Source organism: Macrotis lagotis, chromosome X (genome assembly GCF_037893015.1).
Source record: "Macrotis lagotis isolate mMagLag1 chromosome X, bilby.v1.9.chrom.fasta, whole genome shotgun sequence".
In the NCBI taxonomy this organism is placed as follows: domain Eukaryota; kingdom Metazoa; phylum Chordata; class Mammalia; order Peramelemorphia; family Peramelidae; genus Macrotis; species Macrotis lagotis.
The window spans coordinates 241,656,972-241,677,954 of record NC_133666.1 but is presented as its reverse complement, the minus strand read 5'-3'; the positions used below and the strand labels follow the sequence as shown (position 1 = coordinate 241,677,954).

Sequence of the window (20,983 nt, the reverse complement as noted above, 5' to 3'; positions counted from 1 at the left end):
TTTACAGTCACTTATAATGGGAATGTTTCTTAAAAACAATAAGAAATATTTCTTGTAATAAGATATTGAACAATAAGGAATTGTTTCTTAAAAACATGAAACAATAGAAATGTTTCTTCACAGGGGTAGGAGGAATTTTAACTTGAGTTTTAAAATATATTTTTTATTATATTAAAACATTTATTTTTTTGGATTTTTTAAAAAAGAACAAAATAAATTCTATGCTTTATCAAAGACTTTCAGCATCAAAAGAACTCATGTATTTTTTGTTATTTTTGTTTTATACATTGTGAAAAAAATAGCTGACTATATTCAGAGGATACCTCTCAAATGATACCTCCTATCTGAATCTTGGCAAGTCACTTTACCCTCTGGGCTTCAGTTTATTTGTATAATAAAAGGTTTGGACTAAATGATTTCTGAGATAACTTCCAGGTCTACATCTATTATCCTATAACATAATTAACTATTTCTTATGTTTACTCAACCTTGCATCTCTGGTATTAATCTAATTGATCATAATAAATTGTTTTCTTCATAGTCTCTGTTAATTTTATTTAAAATTTTTTGTCTCAACATTCACTAATCACATTGGTTTATAGTTAGCTTTTTCTTTCCCTTATTTGGATGATCAATATCATATTTTTCTCATAAAAAGAATTTGATAGCATATCTTTTGATTTTTAAAATATTTTAAAATATTTGAAGTTAAGTACATATTTTGTAGAATTTGCTTGTGAATCCATCTGGGATGGATTTTTTCTCCCTTGACAGTGTATACTTTATTTGATTTCTTTTTCTTATATGAATTGTTTAGAATTTGTTTCTTTTTTTTTAGTTTAGCTATTTTATACTTTTGTGAATATTCATAAATTTCCTTTGAATGATCAGTTTGCCAGCATGTGATTATAGTAGTTATGATACTTCTTTTATTCATTTTTTTCTGTGAATTCACCATATATTCTTTTATATTTGTAATTTGATTTTCTTCTCTTTTTCTTGATCAAAAGAATGTCAAAAAGTTTTTTAAGTTTACTCTTCATTAGTTTTAGTCTTTTATATTTTATTTTCCCACTTTTCCCTAAAATTTTCAAGATTCCTCCTATATCTTATAGGATTGTTAATTTGTTTATATTTTTGTGTTTTTAACCATGGGCAATGTTCACTGAAGTTTCTTTTTCTGTTTTGATTAAATAAATTTTCACAGATATAAGTTTTCTCCTGAGGACTGATTTAACTTTGTCCAAAAAGTTTCAGTGTGTCGTTTCATTGATAACTTTTACCTTTAACATAATTATTTGTGATTTTTTTTTCTTTGAACACTCAATCTTTCAGGATGTCATTACTTAAGTCTTCATTTCAGTCTATACTGCTTACCCAAATTTCCTTTAATCACTATTAATTTTACTGCATTATGATCTACAAACAATGCTTATTTACATCTTCCTTTTCACATTAGTTTTTATAATCCCAGTAAATGATGAATTTTTGTAAAAATACTCTATGATCAAAGAAATATATTTCATTTCTATAATGTTTTCATTCAGAAATTGTGATAGGTCAGTCAAAATCTAGCATTCTTGTTTACCTTTCTGTAGGACTTGTCTAGCTCTCCAATAGGAATATTCATCCTTTCCATTAGTTTTAGAAAAAGAAGTTCAAAGGAATGAATTACACAAAGACAAATAACTGGTTACTAGTGCTATAGATGGAATTGGACCCAGCTATCTTTATTCCTAATTATATTCCCTATCTTCACTGACTAGTAGTTTTGTTCATAAACATGTAGTTTATCTTTTTATTATAATCTTTAAAATTATAGGGTGCTGGGTTTTATTGTCTCTGGATGTAAATTTAGGTGAACCTGGGATTATCAGAATGTTCAGTGATTACTTCTAAATAAGTGATATCTCTATGTCTGTTAGCAGCAAATCCAAGATTGGTTGTAAAATTTCTAGATTAAATTTCAAATGCTTAGTTTAAAAAATATAACAAACACTCAAAAACAATTTTATCACAGCTAGAAGTATCTAATAGGTAAAAGAGAAAATTATGTTAGAATAGGAATATGAAATAAGGCATAAGACAAAAAAAAAAAGGAAACGGTCAGAGTACCCTGGCCTAAATTGGCCCTCCATAACTCTCTTCCTTCTGTTGTGAACATAAAGGGACAGTTTGATGGTTTCTTCAGTGGAAATAGCTTTAGAAGAACAAATCAGGGTTTTTGAGGTAATGATCATCTTTTTTTGACACCTTAGATGATTGGCCAGCAGGGACAAATAACACACATAGAATGGGTTTTTTGTGATTGTTCTTTCACCTTGCTTCTTTATTTTCTTCCCCAAGTGAAGCCATCTCCTCAGGGGAATTGCCTATAAATTGAAGATAAGAAAAACAAAAACACAAGACTGTGAAGACCAAGATTTTGTAGCCAAAATAAGGGGTGGGGGGGGGAAGTCAAGTAATTGAAAGATATTTTTATTAAAGTCAAAACAAATACTAAACACACAAAACCACACAAATCATTTTTTAAAATTTTTAATCAATTCCTTTCTAAAATTTTCTTTTTCCTGAGTTATCTCAGAGGCTTTGTCTTAGAATTTCAACTCTGTGGTGATTAGAATAACAAAACTTGTTGCTTTAGAAATGAATTTGGTTATTGCAAATTTAGAATTAGAAACAAATTGGGTGCTGTGAGGTGGTGCAGTGGATTGAGCACCTCTTAGCATTAGGTGGACCTGAATTCAAATCCAACCTCAGACACTTAATACTTACTTAGCTTGGCAAGACCTTGGACAAGTCTCTCAATTCCATTGCCTTGCAAAAATAAAAAAAAGAATTAGAGATAAATTGAAAGATTATGTATAAAGAAATGGTCTATAGGGTCAGAAACGTATAAAAGAAAATATCTCTTATGATAAGCAAATAAAAACACCCAAATAAAGGAATGTAGAAGAATAAGTGAAAACAAAGCTATTTTATGCAAAACAATGTGTTTATTTTAAAGGGGAATTACATGCAAGATACTAATGTTATGATGGAATGCATTTTTAAACTTTTAACCTTTCATTGTGTTTATGGAATTCATTTTCCCAGAAGATTCCTTCAGTTCTTCCATTGATCCATTTGCATAAAAAGCAATTATACCAAAGAATCCTTTACTGATAATGAAGATCTTGCACCCTAATCCATATGCAGAAAATCAAATGGTACCATCTTTAGTGCTTGGATGGTACCTAATAGAATTGTTGGTAATACATATACATTAACATTTTTCCCATATCTATCATATCTATGGTTTTTCTTCTCTCATTTTTTTTTGGCAAGGCAATGGAGTTAAGTGACTTACCCAAGGTCACCCAACTAGGTAATTAATAAGTGTCTGAAGCCATATTTGAACTCAGGTCTTCCTGACTCCAGGGCTAGTGCTTTATTCACTTTGCCGCCTAGCTGCCTCTCCTCTCATTTCTGATCGGTAAAATCAGAGAAGACTTCCTGGAAGAGGTGGTATTTGAATATTGTTTTTTTATAGACTAGTAGAAATTCAATTGAAATATTGTGGAGAATAGAAAGGTTGTAACTGGGCTAGTAAAAGAAAAATTTCTCAATGAAAAATGTAATATGAAGAATTACTATATCTCTGACAAAATTTTGGATGTAAAGGGATGGTTTGTGAAATTGGAAAAGGCAGTGGTGATCACTAAGAAAAAAGAAGTTTTTATTAAGAATAAGTTATTCTGGATTAGCCTCATTCATTGACAGTTATAGGCTGCCAAATTGGAAAAATGCTATACAACAGAGTTGACTTAATTTATCGAAAAAGCATTTGACATATTATTTGCACAAGATGAAGGGATATGGGTTAATAAGGTGCAGTTAGAATTGGCTGAATTTTCAGATTCTAGTGTATCCTTTAGTGACTTGTTATCAACTTGGCAAGAGACTTCTGGTAGAGTCCCTCAGGAATTTGCCCTTTGCTCTTTGCAGCAATTTTTTAAAAAATCAGAATTATGGAATGCCAAAGTTAGAAGAAAATGCAGAGGCCAGCTTGTTCAATCTATACTTGAGTCTTTTTACTTACAATATATTAAATATTTTTACTGGAAGACCTTAAGTAAAGGGAAATCCATATTACTTCCAAGGCAGCCCATTCTTCCTTCTCTGGAGTCTAACCTTGTTTCTTTGCAAATTTTAGCTATTCTTCTAGTTCTTTCTAGGATAATGCAGAATTAAGTCTACTACTTCTATGTGGCAGTCCCTGAAATTTCTGGACACAGCTTTCCTGTTCCCCTTAATGTCCTCTTTTTCCAGAATAAACATTCCTTGTTCTTTTAACCATTTCTCAAGTTTTGAGTTCAAATCCTTCACCATCCTGCTTACTCTCTTTGTGAGTTTGGTGTAGTAGAATTATGAATTTAGAGTCATGGGGTTCAATTTTAGGTTCCCTCCAATTTATAATCTCTGTGACCTTTGGTAAGTCACTTCAAGAACTTGTTTGAAATAAAAGTCAGAATGTTTATCAAGTTGGCAAATACTATAATCCAAAGCTGGAAGGGATGATTAACACAATGAATGGCAGAGTTAATAACCAAAATATCTTGACAGAGTTCATACAATATTCAACTTAATTTAATAAAGATAAATGTAAAGTCCAACAGGAGATAAGAAAATCAACTCCATAAGTTGAATTAGGGAGATTTTTGAGGTTGCAAATTTGGTATGAGTTACCAGTGAAATAGGGAAACCAAAAAAGCTAATGAGATTTTAGATGCATTAATGTCTGGAATACAATTGATATTAATTCTGTTTTGTTCTTCTTTAATCAAATCACATGTACCTTTCTAAACATTTCATATTCTTCCATTTTATGTCAAACTCTTATAGTCAAACTGGCCTACAAGTTATTTTCTGAACTTGAGCACCACATCCTACCATTGGGCAACTGAACAAACTGCTCCTTTTGCCCACACAACTTTACTTTTAAGAATTTCTTGTCAAACAGATCCATGTCATATAAAAATGTTTAGGACCTGGAAGGATCCCTGCACCTTATAGACACCTAGACACTCTCTGCTATCTGGCCTAGACTCAAAGCCCTTCTAGAATGTAGCTTGGTAGAGTCTGCTTTGGCTTATCCTCTACTGGCATATCTTTCAATTCAACCATTCAACATTTATCAAGTTTATTATGTGCAGGCTCAGTTGTGAGGTAGGACCCCACAGTTACTTCCTTGCCAAGATGAAATATAAGAGAAGAACTTCTGGGGTTATGAAGTTATATGCTATTATTCCAATCATATGTGTCATTGAGCATTTCTAATCCATTTCTTCATCCTGTTTTTTTTCCAATTTATTTTATTTTAGAACCTCCCCCCCCCAGCTACATGCAAAAGTGTCATCATTTACTTCCAAATTCTCTCCCTTCCTTCCATACTATTACCCCCCTTGAGAAATAAGTTACTTAGTGTAGGTTAAAAATGTTACTACAATAGTCATAAGTTGTAAAAGTAAACATAACACCCCCTCCACAAAAAAGAGAACCTCACAAAAAATAAAGTTGAGAAAAAGAAAAAAAAGCATAGTTCAGTCTGTATTCAGACACCATCAGCTCTGTCTTTGGGATAGATAGCATTCTTTATCATAAGTTCATCAGAGAAATTGCTTCAACATTTTTTCCTCCACAGTTGCTACTGCTAGCTATATTTCCCTTCATTCTATCCTCTCCTACATACCATTTATTCCATTCTCTTTCTCCTTTCACCTTGCCCCTCCTTCAAAAGTGTTATATCTGACTACTCTCTCCCGCATCTTCTCTCTTCTATCACCTACATTCCCCTCCTCACTCCCTTCCCCTTTCTCCCATCCCTTTCCTCTCCTATTTTCTTCTAGGATAAGATAAGATATCTATATTTAATTGAGTATGTATGCTATTCCCTCTCTGAGCCATTTCCAATGAGAGTAAGGCTCTCTCCCCCCCCCTCACCTTCCCCCCTCTTCTCTCCACTGCTAAAGTGTTTTCTTTCCTCTTTTATTTGAAATAACAGCCCATTCTATCTCTTCTTTCCCCTTCTCCCAGGACATTCCTTTCTCCCCTCCCATTAACTCCATCTTTTTAATGTCTTCAGCTCCCTCCTATACCTTGGTTATATATGTTCCTTCTAACTGCCCTAATAAATGGAAAGGTTTGTATGAGTTATCAGTATCTTCTTTTCATGGAGAAATTCAAGCAGTTCAACATTATTCAATCCCTCATAATTGGTTTACCCTCTCTATGCTTTACCTGAGTCTTGTAGTATAAGATCAAACTTTCTCTTCAGTTCTGGTCATTTCATCAGGAAAATTTGAAAGTCCCCTATTTCATTAAATGTCCATCTTTTCCCCTGAAGGAATATTATTCAGTTTTGCTGGGTATTGACCCTTTGATGTAATCCAAGCCCTACAAGCTCTTAGTGTAGAAGCTGGTAAATCTTGTGTTATACTGACTGTAGCTCCTTGATATTTGAATTGTTTCTTACTGCTTGTGATATTTTCTTGATATGGGAGTTCTGAAATTTGGCTATAATATTTTTGGAAGTTTTCTTTTTGGGGGTCTCTTTCAGGAGGTGGATTATTTCTGGGATATCAAGGCAGTTTTCCTGAAGAATTTCTTGAAAAAAAGTCTAGGGTCTCTTTTTGGTTATGACTTTCAGGTAGTCCATTCCAGGTCAGTTGTTTTTCCAGTGAGATACTTCACATATTTTTTCCTAGTTTTTCATTCTTTTGATTTTGTTTTATTGTTTCTTAATTTCTCAGTCATCAGCTTCCCTACCCACATTCTAAATTTTAAGGAATTGTTTTCTTCTGAGAGCTTTTTTATCTCCTTTTCCATTTGGTCAATTCTGCTTTTTAAGGCATTCTTTTAATTTGTCTTTTGAACTGCTTTTTCCATTTTACTCAAACTAGTTTTTAAGATGCTATCTTTTTTTTTTTAGTTTATTAATATTTTGGGGGGGATTTGCAAGGCAGTGGGGTTAAGTGACTTGCCCATGGTCACACAACTAGGTAATGATTAAATATCCGAGGCTGGATTTGAACTCAGGTCCTTCTGACTCCAGGGCCAGTACACTCTCCACTGCACCACCTAGCTGCCCCTAAGATGTTATCCTCTTCAGTATTTTTTTTGAACTCCTTCACCAAGCTTCTGACTTGGTTTTCATGATTTCCCCACATTGCTCCCATTTCTCTTCCCAATTTTTCCTCTATCTCCCTTACTAGATTTTCAAAATATTTCTTTGAGTTCTTCCATAGTCTGAGACCAATTCATATTTTTCTTGGAGGCTTTGGATTCAGAAGCTTTGACTTTGTTATCTTCTAAGTGTGTATTTTGATCCTTCATAGGACCAAAATCTGTCTATGGTCAGACTTTTTCTTCTTTGTTTGCTCATTTCTTCAGCTTATGACTTAATTTTTACTCTCTATTAAGGTGGGGCTCTGCTTCTGGGGGGGGGGGGAACACACTGTCCAAATCTTTTGAGGGTTTTAATAGTCATTTTCAGAGACTATTCCCAGGTACCTACAAGTTCTCAATTCCTCCACGGCCTTATGAGAAGCTCTGACTACTTTCCTGAACAGTGCTCTGATCTGTGGATGACCATAAGCACTTTTTTCTGACCTACAAACAGTGAGCTTTATTGAGTACCTGCTCCTTTTCCTGAGACTGGGGTCCCAGATTGTGAACCAAATCCAAATATGGGCAAAGCAATAGAGTTCTGCCTCAAGGATAGCAAAGAGATTCCTGTAATCTCCTTCTGACTCCCTTACCTTCCAGACTGAGAAGTCTGGAAGTAGCTGCCAGGTGGCTCCCCAGGCCTGCTCCTGAGCCTCTGGAACCAGGTCTGCGCTGAGGCCTATACTGGATTAGGCTTCCCTCTTACCCTGGTGTGACAGAATTTTCCTGATGACCTAAATTGTCCTTGGCAGTCCCTGAGCTAAGAGGTCTGAAAACCACCACTACTGCCATGGACCCAGGTGCCCTGTTCCTGGATGCCTAGAGTTGGTTTGCTCTGGTACAGCCCATTCTGTGCTGTGGGCTGTTTCTAACCTTGGTGGAGAACAGATCCTTCCTGTGGATCTTCCAAGTTGTCTTAGACTGGAAAATATTTAACTCAGTCTTTTCGTGGGTTCTGCCTCTAGAGTTTGGTTAGAGTCATTATTTAAAGATATTTGGAGTGATTTGGGAGATAGCGCTCAAGAGTCCTTGCCTTTACTCCACCATCTTGGTTCTACTTCCCACTTCATTCCATTTTAATAACCTTACACTCTGCTTAATACTCAACTTGGGTGAACCCTTTAGCCCCCAAAACCTCTATGATCACCCTCTTTCTCCCCACCCCTTCTTTGAGTCATATTTTCTTCTTTTAAATGACCATTTTTATTGGCATATATCCTCTTTCTTCACTTCCTACTCCCACTAGAATGTATGCTCCCTGGGGAAAAGGATATTTTCATTTTTCATTCCAGAGTCTGGCATAGTATCTTGTATAGTATCCTGTCTCATTTGGTGACCTCATCAACTCTCATTGATTCAATATTTATTTCTATATAAATGACACTCAGTTCCGAGTTTTTTTTTTTTTTAAGTTTTTGCAAGGCAATGGGATTAAGTGGCTTGCCCAAGGCCACACAGCTGGATAATTATTAAGTATCTGAAGTCAGATTTGAACTCAGGTACTCCTGACTCCAGGGCTGGTGCTCTATCCACTGTGCCACCTAGCCACCCTCAGTTCTGAGTTTTAGACCCACACCACCAACTGCCTTGCTGAATATCTCCCCTTGGATGTCATATCGACAACTCAAAATCAACAAATCTAAAATAGGATGCATCATCTTTCCTCTTCATCCTCTCATCCTGCCCCTCCATACATCATCCTTCTAAGTCAGACAAGATTCACAATTTTTGAGTCATCCTTTATCTCTTTCTTCCTTCAATGCTGTATAAGTAGTTAATGAGTATTGTTAATTTTGCCTCCACAAAAGCTTCATCTTTCTTCACCCTACTCATATGGTCACTGGCACTTCATCACCACAGGCCAGGACAAGATGGTTCTAGTTCTAGCTCTATGAATCTATGATCCACTAGCTGCCCAACTGGTTTTCTGTTTACAAGCTTTCAAAAATTCACCCTCTGAACAGCAAGACAAAGTTTGGACCATGTCAATCTAAACTAATATAACACCAAGACAAAGGTCAGACCATGTTATCCCTTGCTCCAAAACCTTCAATGGGTTTGAAATGTCTCTAGGATAAATCAAACAGTTCAGTCTTATGTTCAAAGCCCTTTACATCTGTTTTTGATTTATCTTTTATCTAATTTTGTATATCTTCCTTATCCACATTCATTCACTCTTCATTTTCCAAATAAATTACTTGCTAGCTGTTCCTCAAACTCATTATGCCATTTTTCATCTCTGTGACTTTAGAATGGCTGCCCCTACATCTGTCTCTCTTTTGTCTTTTCCTCTTCACTCTGTTCTCAGTAGAAGCCCCACATTAGGAGGGGCTCTCTCTAGTTGTTGCTGAGAAACCCAGCTATTTCTTCCACAATTATTAGATAAGTTGCAGGGTTGTGAGTGTGAATCTTTTTTTGTGGGTCAGCTTCTGAGCTGTGATATTTGACTAGAAGTTTCAAGTAGTCTCAAACACCTTTATCACCATGTTTCATAGGAAGGGTTTTGGGTAGGTGATTTTTTTTTTTATCTTGGCCTCATCATCCAGGAGACTCCTGGGTGATGACAGTGGATAGAATATGACCTCATGTCAGGAATACTTGATCAAACCTAGCCTGAGATACTTTCCAGTTATATCTGAGGCAAGTCACTTATCCTTTGCCTATCTCAGTTTCCTCAACTGTAAAATGGGGATAGTACAACGCTTACCTTATAGAGGAGTTGTGAGGACCAAATGAGATATTTGTTAAGTGCTTAGTCCTTAAATGCCTGGCAAATTGTAGGTGATCTAAGTTTATTCCCCTCCTCATGTTCCTCTCATCCTACATCCAGGAACCAAACTTTGTTGTTTTAAATCATTTAATTTGTCCTTTAGATATTGTTTCTACCTCACAGAGGATTACTGTTTTGTAGTTTGCTACAAGAATTGGAGAGATCAGGATTGAATCTTGGTTTGAAGACTTGCTACCTTTGTGATTTTGAACAAGCTCAGTTGACCCTCTCTGGGACTCAGTTTTTTCTTCTGTAAAATGAATGTCCCTTGCCAGATGACTCCTAAGGTTTATTTTCAGTTCTAAACATAAGTACTTTAAGCTTCCTAATGTCTTCATCATCTTCCTAATCACTGTGAAATTGTGATTAACTGAGTCTCTTTAAACTGAGTTTAAAGTGACTGTTCTAAGACTTAGTGAAGATTATGCTTATTCCCTGATATTAAGAGTTACACATTTATACATCAGTATTTATAAATTGTGTCCCATAAAGCCATGTCCCATAAAGCTGTGGTATTCTGTCTACCCAATTTGGAAAAGGGTTCTATGTGAAAAATGAAAATCTAGTGTCATTAAACTTAAAAAGATATGATAAATGTTAAGTAGTATAATGTAGTGCATACATTATAAAAAGGAAACACTCTTATGTATGTGCATATATGTTTTTAAATATGTATAAAGCAATGTACAAGTGAAAGACAAAGAATGGAAGTGAGTACAGTAAATGAATCAATTTTGAGTTTCATTTAATTTGAAATTCATTTAAATAGCAAATAGCAGGGCAGTTAGTTGGCACAGTGGATAGAGCACTGCTTGGAGTCAGGAGAATGGGAGTTTTAATACAGCTTCAGACACTTGTCACTTACTGACTGAACAACCTTGGGCAAGTCACAACCCCGATTGCCTCATATCCAGGACCATAGCCAGTTATTCTGATTCATATCTGGCCATAGGAACTCAGGTGGCTCTGGATCACCTCTCTGATGTTATGGTCTTCTTCAAGAATGAAGGACAAAGGAGCGGCTAGGTGACGCAGTGGATAGAGCACCGGCCCTGGAGTCAGGAGTACCTGAGTTCAAATCGGACCCCAGACACTTAATAATGACCTAGCTGTGTGGCCTTGGGCAAGCCACTTAACCCCATTGCCTTGCAAAAACCAAAAAAAGAGAATGAAGGACAAAGATGCAGTTAGGTGGTCCAGTGGATAGAGCACTGGTCCTGGAGTCAGGCGCACCTGAGTTCAAATCCGACGCCAGACACTTAATAATCACCTAGCTGTGTGGCCTTGGGCAAGCCACTTAACCCCATTGCCTTGCAAAAGCTAAAACAAAACAAAACAAAAAAAAAAAATGAAGAACAAACAAAATTGTAAATGGCTACAAATTTATAAAGTTTATAAAGATTATAAACATTCAGTGAAAGCACAAATTACATGTGACAAATTTTGAGGATATGAAAAATGTTACATTTTTTTTATTTTGCTCCCATATTGTCCCAAAACTCCTTTTGCCTAGGAAGGCACCATCATCAAGTCTCCCAAGACCAATATTTATGGGTTTTACCAATGTATTTTTAAGGTTAAAAGCATTATGTAGGTAAATTTGGAGACACTTTCACTCAATTTTTTTTTGAGATTTTCTTAACTTTAATGTTATAAACATAATGACTTTACATATTAGGTTTTATAAGTTTCTTTACTTCTACCCCAATACACTCATCCTCAAAAAAACAAAAACAAAAAACAAGGAGATTCTTCTGAAATTTGAATTATATACTGGTGAAAAATTCAGCATATTAGCATAATTCTTAGCTATTTTATGAAAATGGCAACAAATTTGCATCAAAAAGAGCAAAACTCTTTCTACTGACAATAATTTAGATGCTTTTATCTAAGGATAAAATATCTCACAAATAGTAAATTTCCACTTTTTTCTTCCTTGAAAAATAGAAACATTTTCTATATAAGAGATATAAAGACAATCAAAGCTAATCAGATGGACAAGACTTAGGGAACTCCAAGAGAAACATTCAAAGTCTTACTTCAATACAGTACTTTTAATCAAAACAGAATTCAAAGTTGTTTTGAGTCAAGTTTCAAACAAAATCTTCACCAAAATAATGTCACATTGAAAATATAAAGGGTTCCCTGTCCTTGATTTCATTAATCAAAGTAAGTTGAACACAGCTGTTAGCATCAATATCAGATTTTTCAATGAATTAACTTACAGTTGAAAATTTTTCGCAAATTTTACAAAATCTTATCTCAAAGTTTTCAAGTATTACTTTCCTTTGGTCAAAGTAAAAAAGGCTAAGGTTTTTAAGGTGACTTAAAAAGAGATGGAAAAAAATTCCTAATAAAAGTACTCCTGGGGCGGCTAGGTGGCGCAGTGGATAAAGTACCGGCCCTGGAGTCAGGAGTACCTGGGTTCAAATACGGTCTCAGACACTTAATAATTACCTAGCTGTGTGGCCTTGGGCAAGCCACTTAACCCCATTTGCCTTGCAAAAATCTAAAACACACAAAAAAAAACAAAAACAAAAAAAAAATAAAAAAATAAAAGTACTCCTTTTATTACAAAATTGTACCAGACCTTTTTAAAATTTTTTTCATTTTCATTTTCTTTTATTAAATTAATTTTTATTAAAGATATTATTTGAGTTTTACAATTTTCCCCCCAATCTTACTCCCCCCCCCAACAGAAAGCAATCTGCCAGCCTTTACTTTGTTTCCATGTTGTACCTTGATCCAAATTGGGTGTGATGAGAGAGAAATCATATCCTTAGAGAAGAGACAAGAATTCTAAGAGGTAACAAGATCAGACAATAAGATATTTGTTTTTTTCTAAATTAAAGTGAATAGTCCTTGAACTTTGTTCAAACTCCAAATCTCCTTATCTGGATACAGATGGCACTCTCCTTTGCAGACAGCCCCAAATTGCTCCTGATTGTTGCACTGATGGAATGAGTGAGTCCTTCAAGGTTGATCATCACTCCCATGTTGCTGTTAGGGTATACAGTGTTTTTCTGGTTCTGCTCATCTCACTCAGCATCAGTTCATGCTAATCCCTCCAGGCTTCCCTGAAATCCCATCCCTCCTGGTTTCTAATAGAACAATAGTGTTCCATGACATACATATACCACTGTTTGCTAAGCCATTCCCCAACTGAAGCACATTTACTTGATTTCCAATTCTTTGCCACCACAAATAGGGCTACTATAAATATTTTTGTACAAGTAATGTTTTTACCCTTTTTCATCATCTCTTCAGGGTATAGACCCAGTAGTGGTATTGCTGGGTCAAAAGGTATGCACATTTTTGTTGCCCTTTGGGCGAAGTTCCATATAACTCTCCAAAAGGGTTGGATGAGTTCACGGCTCCACCAACAGTGTAATAGTGTCCCAGATTTCCCACAACCCTTCCAACAATGATCATTATCCTTTCTGGTCATATTGGCCAATCTGAGAGGTGTGAGGTGGTACCTCAGAGAAGCTTTAATTTGCATTTCTCTAATAATTAATGATTTAGAGCATTTTTTCATATGGCTATGAATTGCTTTGATCTCCTCCTCTGTAAATTGCCTTTGCATATCCTTTGACCATTTGTCAATTGGGGAATAGCTTTTGTTTTAAAAATATGATTTAGTTCTCTGTATATTTTAGAAATGAGTCCTTTGTCAGAATCATTAGTTGTAAAGATTGTTTCCCAATTTACTACAGTTCTTTTGATCTTGGTTACAGTGGTTGTATCTGTGCAAAACCTTTTTAATTTAATGTAATCGAAATCATCTAATTGGTTTTTGGTGATGTTCTCCAACTCTTCCTTAGTCATAAACTGCTCCCTTTTCCATAGATCTGACAGGTAAAATAGTCCTTGATCTTCTAATTTGCTTATAGTATTGTTTTTTATGTCTAAGTCCTGTAACCATTTGAATCTTATCTTGATAAAGGGTGTTAGGTGTTGGTCTAATCTAAGTTTCTTCCATACTAACTTCCAATTATCCCAGCAGCTTTTATCAAAGAGGGAGTTTTTATCCCAAAGGCTGGACTCTTAGGGTTTATCAAACAGCAGATTACTATATCATCTCCTGCTTTTACAACTAGTCTATTCCACTGGTCTACCACTCTATTGACTGATGCTTTATAATATAATTTTAGATCAGGTAGGGCTAAGCCACCTTCTTTTGCACTTTTTTTCATTAAGCTCCTGGCAACTCTTGACTTTTTATTTCTCCATATTAATTTACTTACTTTTTTTCTAACTCAAAGTAATTTTTTGGAATTTGGATTGGTAGGGCACTAAACAGCTAGTTTAGTTTTGGTAGAATTGTCGTTTTTATTATATTAGCTCTACCTATCCATGAGCAGTTGATTTTTTTCCTTTTTAATCCTGTCAATTCTTGACTTTTTATTTCTCCATATTAATTTACTTACATTTTTTTCTAACTCAAAGTAATTTTTTGGAATTTGGATTGGTAGGGCACTAAACAGCTAGTTTAGTTTTGGTAGAATTGTCATTTTTATTATATTAGCTCTACCTATCCATGAGCAGTTGATCTTTTTTCTTTTTAATTAAAGATTTTATTTATTTTGAGTTTTACAATTTTCCCCCATCTTACTTCCCTCCCCCCCACCCCCCACAGAAGGCAATTTGCCAGTCTACATTGTTTCCATGGTATACATTGCTCCAAATTGAATGTGATGAGAGAGAAATCATATCCTTAAGGAAGAAACAAAAAAAGTATAAGAGATAGCAAGATCAGACAATAACGTATCCATTTTTTTCTAAATTAAAGGTAATAGTCCTTGGTCTTTTTTCAAACTCCACAGTTCTCTCTCTGGATACAGATGGTATTCTCCATTGCAGATAGCCCCAATTATCCCTGATTGTTGCACTGATGGAATGAGTGAGTCCATCAAGGTTGATCATCACCCCCATGTTGCTGTTAGGGTGTACAGTGTTTTTCTGGTTCTGCTCATCTCACTCAGCATCAGTTCATACAAATCCCTCCAGGCTTCCCTGAATTCTCATCTCTCCTGGTTTCTAATAGAACAATAGTGTTCCATCACATACATATACCACAGTTTGCTAAGCCATTCCCCAATTGAAGCACATTTACTTGATTTCCAATTTTTTGTCACTACAAACAGGGCTGCTATGAATATTTTTGTACAAGTGATGTTTTTACTCTTTTTCATCATCTCTTCAGGGCATAGACCCAGTAGTGGAATTGCTGGATCAAAGGGTATGCACATTTTTGTTGCCCTTTGGGCATAGTTCCAAATTTCTCTCCAGAAAGGTTGGATGTCACTCAAATTTTCCAGGTTTTATTTTTATCTTTTAAATATTTTTTTTGTGAATTGCAAAGTCTCTCCTTCTAGTCCCTCCTCAATACATTGAGAAAGCAAGCAATATGTACAATATCCATTGTACATGTGAAATCATGTACAAATATTTCCATACTGACCAGAAAATTGTATGTTTAAAAAACACAGTTCACATAATGTTATCTGACACAACAATTGTATTTTTGTATATAATTTTCAGAGGTAGGTATGTATATATGCGGAGAGAGGAGGGAGGAGGGAAAGGTTATATAACAAAATTTAATATATAATCTATAGGGGAAAGTGATGCCTGTTAACTAGAAGGTACACTTAGATAAGTTATAAGAAACCTGAATCTAAAAAGGTTACTTTTTAGTTGTGGAATAGGGAATATCATGGAGATGGTGGTAGTGGGACAGTAGTATATGAGTCTTGTCCAGATGCAGGTGATAGTAAGAGCAAAATGAACACCAAGTTGAATAAAGGACTGAAATTTTCTAGAATGCATCAGTTACTATTTCCGATGGGGTTTTTTTCCCCTTTGAAATTTGAGCTATTCTTGTTTCAAGTCTGAACACCATCAAGTACGAGAAAGAATTTTAATTTGAGCAATTTGCAGTGTGACAGCACGTGTGGGCACAGAGATGACACTTAATCTGGAGCAGTTTGTTATCATATGTTTAACAGTCAGCATAGCCCGAGGACAAGAGCCTATTATTTATACTGTAGTAATACTAGGGTTTTCTGCAGTGTGGTAATGCAATATTGAGTTTTCCCATTTCTGCTTCATGAAAAATCTATTTTCACCATAATATAAATTAATTTCATTTTAATATTTCATAAATGTTTTATCATGGTCTTTGATATGGTACTAGAATTTTTTGAGCAGGGGCATTGGTATTTAGTATGCATGTTATCAGGAGAGATAATATCAGTATTCCTTCAAGTATATGAAGAGATTTTAACTTTTGATCTGCTTGGCCCCAGGAGAGAGCATCAGGTATAGAAGAGATATATAAATAAGCTCACAGAAAGGAAGGACCCCTTAATAATTCTAGTTAACTGAAGGTAGATTGGGCCTTGAGAGATAGTTCACTGGATATCTTCAAGTAAAGCTAGATTAACTATCAATTAACCAATTGGTTAGTTACCAATCATTGGGGGATATATTGCTCAAATATGGGATAAGATATGTAATCTGATGTGGATATCAGGAACAAATATGGGGAATGCTTGGAGATATAAAGAAATTTTGAAATGGAAAGTTGAAGCAGAGCTCAATGTCAGAAAGCTTTAATATCCTTAGAAAGAAGCAGATTCTTTATTGAGTGTGAGAGGTAGTTAATTCTTGAGGAAAGAGGTAAGAGATCTGATAATGTGAATTATAGGGAATATGATAAGAGTCAATAAAAGATAAACTAAAAGATTATAGATAAGTGTTGGCATGCCCAGTGAGGTTAGCTAGGATGGATTTGGAATAGACACTAGGCTTGAAAATTAAAATGCTTGTGGGAACATGTTTTGGAAATCTTTAGGACAGGAGTAGGGGAAGAAAAAAAGAAAAAGAAATTTATGTACTAACTTTATTATATATTTAAAAGGAATAGCAGACCATAATAGATTTCCAGTTTCATGTGCAATCATCTTTTTCATTATTAGACTATGTTATGAAATATTAGTTTTGTTTCATAAATCAATAAATTTACAAATTAAGTAAAAAAGAAAGAAATATTGAAAAGAGGTATGCTCATTAATGAATGAACAAGCATTTATAAAGTGATTACTATTCTAAGTATTGTGCTAAATAGCTATGCATACAAACAGAAAAGACAGTCCTTGATCTCAAGGACCTCATATTTGAATAGGAATCAACCCATAAGAAAGATTTTAGCTGCAAAGTCAGATGGAAAACTCGCAGGGTTTTTTTTGTTTTTTTAATTAATTTTTATTAAAGATATTATTTGAGTTTTACAATTTTCCCCCCATTTTATTTCCCTTCCCCCACCCCTCCACGGAAAACAATCTGTCAGTCTTTACTTTGTTTCCATGTTGTACCTTGATTCAAATTGGGTGTGATGAGAGAGAAATCATATCCTTAGAGAAGAGACAAGAAGTCTAAGATGTAACAAGATCAGACAGTAAGATTTATCAGTGTTTTTCTAAATTGAAGGGAATAGTCCTTGAACTTTGTTCAAACTCCACAGCTCCTTATCTGGATACAGATGGCACTCGCATGGTTTTTAGGGGGCAGTTGCAAAGATGATAAAAAAATTTCTATTTTTCTGACTTTTTCACTGATAAAATCATATCAAGTTTCTGATGTTCTCATAGTAGCAGCATGAACACATTTATAAGAGTTTCTTTCCTTAAACTGGTTATTCCAAGGGAAAAACAATAGGAACTTTTTTACAAGTGGAACCTTAGCAGCTCATGGTCCAATCTGTGCATGAACTTGTACAAGAAGAAATGAACAAGTGGACTTCTAATCTTTGCTTAAAGTCTCAATATTTTCCAAGAGGTCCCACTCTATTTTTAGATAGTTATAAGGAAGACTCTCCTCTCTCCAGTCCCCATTTCCTCAAGCCTAAATTTGTAAGACTCTGAAAAACTTAAGTTTTGACTTTTAGAATTCTATCAGGGTCCAAGTACAAGCCTGATTACTCCTCATTTATCCTTGACAGTTCTTTTTTGTTTTGCTTTGTTTTTGCAAGGCAATTGGGGGGGGGGGGGCGGGGAGGGAAGTGGTTTGCCCAAGGTCACAGCTAAATAAATATTAAGTGTCATTTGTACTCAGGTCCTCCTGACTCCAGGGATGGTACTCCATCCACTGCACCACCTAGTTGGCCCTTTGACAGGACAGGCCTTTGCAAAAAACTTTGAAGCCTATTCTTTTCTTGTATTGTATATCACGTGTGCAAAAATAAAGATAGAGCACCATTGTTTAGGAGACATTAATTTTTTAATGAAAAATATTGTGAATTTTTAGGTTATATTATTTAAGGAAACTGCATATGGTCTTTTTCTATACTTCTGCCTATAGCTCTCTCCCTTGTACCTCTCCCTTCCTAGTTCTACTTTCCCCTAAGCCATTATTCTCTTCACTTAAGATTTTGACAATTGCTTATGAACTTCCTGCTTCTCTCTACATTTTTTTCTCAGACTCTTGTCATCTCATAAATTCTCATTCTTTCTATATAATCATGAGAAAGCAACATATACCTTTGCAGTTAGAGCAAAAAATAAAAAATAAACTGGATTGGAAGGAACACTAGATTTTTAACAGATTGTTGGTTTCAAATCCCTTGACTGACAATTGGAGAAATCATTTAACCTGAGGTGAGGTTTTCTCATCTGTAAAATGAAGGAGTTGAAAGATGATGGCTAAGGTTCCTTTATAGCTCAAAATCTTTTACTAAAAATCTGCTAGATTCTTCTACGGGGTCTGGATTTTGTGAACTAGTTTTGTTTTACAGGATTTTCAAGACTTTCTACTTCTCTGCAATTTCAATTGCAGAGGTTGGGACTCAAGAGAGGGTAGCTGCTAATTTGGGTTCTAGGAATAATCTTATAGATGAGTCCTTGAGTTCACAAGACCCAATAAGTTTGTTTCCCTATTGATAACTAGCCATTAGACTTAATTAGCTTTTAGCAAAGAGTTTATTAAAAAAGATAGCATACTAAAAAAGTTGGTACAAACTAGGTACATTCTCCCCAAAATAAGTGCTTTTAAGTACTTAATGTTAATGGAGATTATTGTGTATCCTATACATGTGGCAAAGGTTCATAACCCTCCACACTCACATGTGAGTTCTTTTTCTATGCAAACTCCATTTCTCTGTCAGCAAGGTTACTCAGACTCCAGGGGGTCTGTTTCTTGAAATCATAGTAACATTTCTTTTGTGCAGAGGAGTCACATTCCTCGAAGCTGTTTCCTCCTTTAGGTTTAGTTTGGATGCATTGCCTCAAACTGGTCCAAATTTTTCAAAGACATGGGCCATGTAAGGGGGTGAAAAGAAGGAAAGAAAATCTCTTCTTTCTCCATAAGATCATATCCTTCTCATTGTTTAGTTTTATCTCTAATTACTGAACTGGACTCTACTACTCCTGAACATGGAATCCTTTACCACTAGAGTTGCTGGTATACTGGTTTGATTTGTTTTTATACACAGGCCCATGAGGCTCGACTGATTCTATCAGAGATGATACTCCTTGTGTGTTTCATTTGCTTTGATTCAAAGGCCAAAGTCAATTCTTTCAAATTAAGTACATATCACATGAAATTGTGATTACAGGAAAATTCCTTAACATCTACTTTACTTATTTTATAATTACATTTTGAATTCTGTGCTTGCATTATATTAAATGAGGTGGGATGGTGGATTCCTACTTCTTTCAAATCAGAAAAAAATTTGGACAAGATAATTCTGGTGGAATTAATCCAACCTTAATCAGAATATTTGGGGGGGAAAAGACACTATTTTTTCTCTCTTCTCCCAAACACACTGGGTAAAGCTGTAAAAAAGATGCTTATCAAATTTTTAAATGATATGAAGTGGGGATGGGGGTGGGGTAAGATAGTTCTGACAAGCTCCAAAATCTAAATCAATTTTGGCTAACTATACTACTGCTTCTAGTCCTTGGTATCAAAGAGGTTCATACCATCCAATCAGGTGATAGGTTGCATGAATAGTACAATTATGTTTATTATGAGTGAATAGTATAATATACAAGGCATCCTTCTCACTTGCCTTTACCAGAATCATTCCATCCCTTGACCTGGCTACTGCAGGAGACTAAGGTCATCATTGAGGCACTGGAGCTTCATCAACTCTGGGCAAGCACCAGCATGTGATATTTGGTGACAGAACATGATAAATTCTAACTTCTCTCTCAATGGACTAATTGTCAGTAAGGTCTTTCTTCTATGACCTTCCACTTTGGAACTACTCATCAGTATGGCTGTATGAGCAGTACACTACCAAAGCCAGGCAAGCACAAGCATGTGACATCTGATGAAAGAATGCAATAACCCAGGGGCGGCTAGGTGGCGTAGTGGATAAAGCACTGGCTCTGGAGTCAGGAGTACCTGGGTTCAAATCCGGTCTCAGACACTTAATAATTACCTAGCTGTGTGGCCTTGGGCAAGCCACTTAACCCTGTTTGCCTTACAAAAAAGCAAAAAAAACTTAAAAAAAAAAGAATGCAATAACCTAACTTGTCTCCATGAACTAATCAATAGTCCTTTCCTCTCAGTCTTTCTCAAGACACAATTAGCAACAAACTTTAACACTAAGAATGTCAGCTTGCCATTCTTAGGACTTATTACAAAGAGCAATTTTCCTGGCTCCGGCTCCCACTGACTTCTACAGCTTGATAACATTATGACTCTAAACACACCTCGAAGTGCCCATAGAGTGATGATATGGACAAACTAATGAAATTCTAGTAACCAAAGTGAAGTCTCTGGGAGTCACAGGGGACTGACTGAAAGAGTTGATTTATTCTTATCTTTTCTCTGATATAATTCTTTGTTGTTGCTGTTACTTTTTGCATTCTGATGACCCTAGATGATCAATCAATCTTAATGATTTAAGGAATACCTATTATGGAGTTGATTTATTCTTATCTTTTCTCTGATATAATTCTTTGTTGTTGCTGTTACTTTTTGCATTCTGATGACCCC

At 35.2% G+C, this 20,983-nt stretch overlaps 1 long non-coding RNA gene across 1 annotated transcript in view; it reads right to left on the bottom strand.

Moving 5' to 3' along the window:
- Positions 1-2,221: 2,221 nt before the first annotated feature.
- Positions 2,222-20,983, bottom strand: part of LOC141498281 (uncharacterized) — a 32,851-nt gene continuing 14,089 nt past the window's right edge. Inside the window, exon 2 of the long non-coding RNA XR_012471600.1 lies at positions 2,222-2,372. This is a non-coding gene — a long non-coding RNA (uncharacterized LOC141498281). The remainder of the gene's footprint in view (positions 2,373-20,983) is intronic.